Here is a 1,394-nt window from a genome sequence, read left to right on the forward strand (position 1 = left end):
AATAAATATTTTATTAATGGTGGGTCATTTATAACAAAAACTCTTCATATTTTTTATTTATTTATCTCACTTATAATTAAAAGAGAAACATAATTTATTTATTTTTGACTTTTCTTAATTTAAATGAATTATTTTATTGTAAAAATATATTACTTCATTTATACAAATACACAAATAAATACTTTATTAATGTATGCACATTTATAATAAAAAAAACCTCACTATATTTTTTTTCTATTTGTTTATCTCATTTCTAATGATGGAATCATAATATTATTTTTTTTTACATTTTAATTTTTTTTATTTTTATTTTTGAATTTATTCACTAGGAGTTACTACCCATGACTTGCCCCTCTTTAATTTTTACTTTTAATAATATTCATGACTCTCATAATTTTTATATTCATAACCTCCAATTTAAATTTATAAGTTTATGTGTCTTATGGAATTCCTTTATTTTGCCTATAAATTTATATTAGTTTCATGAAGATTCACATTCACAATTATTCTTTCTTTTTTCATCATATAAGTTTGATTTGTAACAAAAAAAGAAGTACATGAAGGTAAGAAATACTTCATTGAAATTTTATTTTTTATTTCCTCTATTTTTGTCTGTATGAATTCATATTTGATTTGTGAAGGAAACTAACATGTAACAAAAAAAAGTACATGAAGTTAATAAATATATCATTCTCAAGTCCTTATCTTTTCATTTCCTTTATTTTGTCTACATAGATTCATATTTATTTTCATGAAGATTCACATACAAAGTTATAATTTCTCTTCTTCATAATACTTGTTTGTGAATTAGCTAACATGTAACAAAATAAAAGTATATGAATGTAAGATATATTTCATTCTTAAGTCTTTCTTTTCATTTTTATGTACTTAGACATGCTTTCTTAATATATATTTTTATGTTTGTATTATAATTTATCAAGTAAGTATAATTAAAAAAATCTCTTTAATTCTTAACAATGTTTTGTCCGTATGCAATTACTCTTTCTATTAGTTAGTTTTTCATATATAATATAGTTTGATTATAATATTTGTTAGATTTCAAGAAATAATTATTATTTAGTATTGTTATTACTATTGAAAAGATAATATTTAAATATATTAAATATGGTTTATATTTTGTTCTTTCTTTTGACATAATTATTATTAATTCGTATATGCTTTTTTTATTCAGTTGGTTGCATATATGAATAGTTTGACATATGGATCAAAACATGATGACGGATCTCTTTGCAAAGGAAGATGGTACAAGGAAAAAAAAATGAAGCATAATTAGAGATTATTTTTTCACTTTGAAATTTATTAGCAACTTAGTTACTTTTGCTAGAGTTTTTAAAATTTTGATTTATGTAAATAATTTAGCTAAATGTATTATA

Source organism: Solanum pennellii, chromosome 3 (genome assembly GCF_001406875.1).
Source record: "Solanum pennellii chromosome 3, SPENNV200".
NCBI lineage: Eukaryota > Viridiplantae > Streptophyta > Magnoliopsida > Solanales > Solanaceae > Solanum > Solanum pennellii.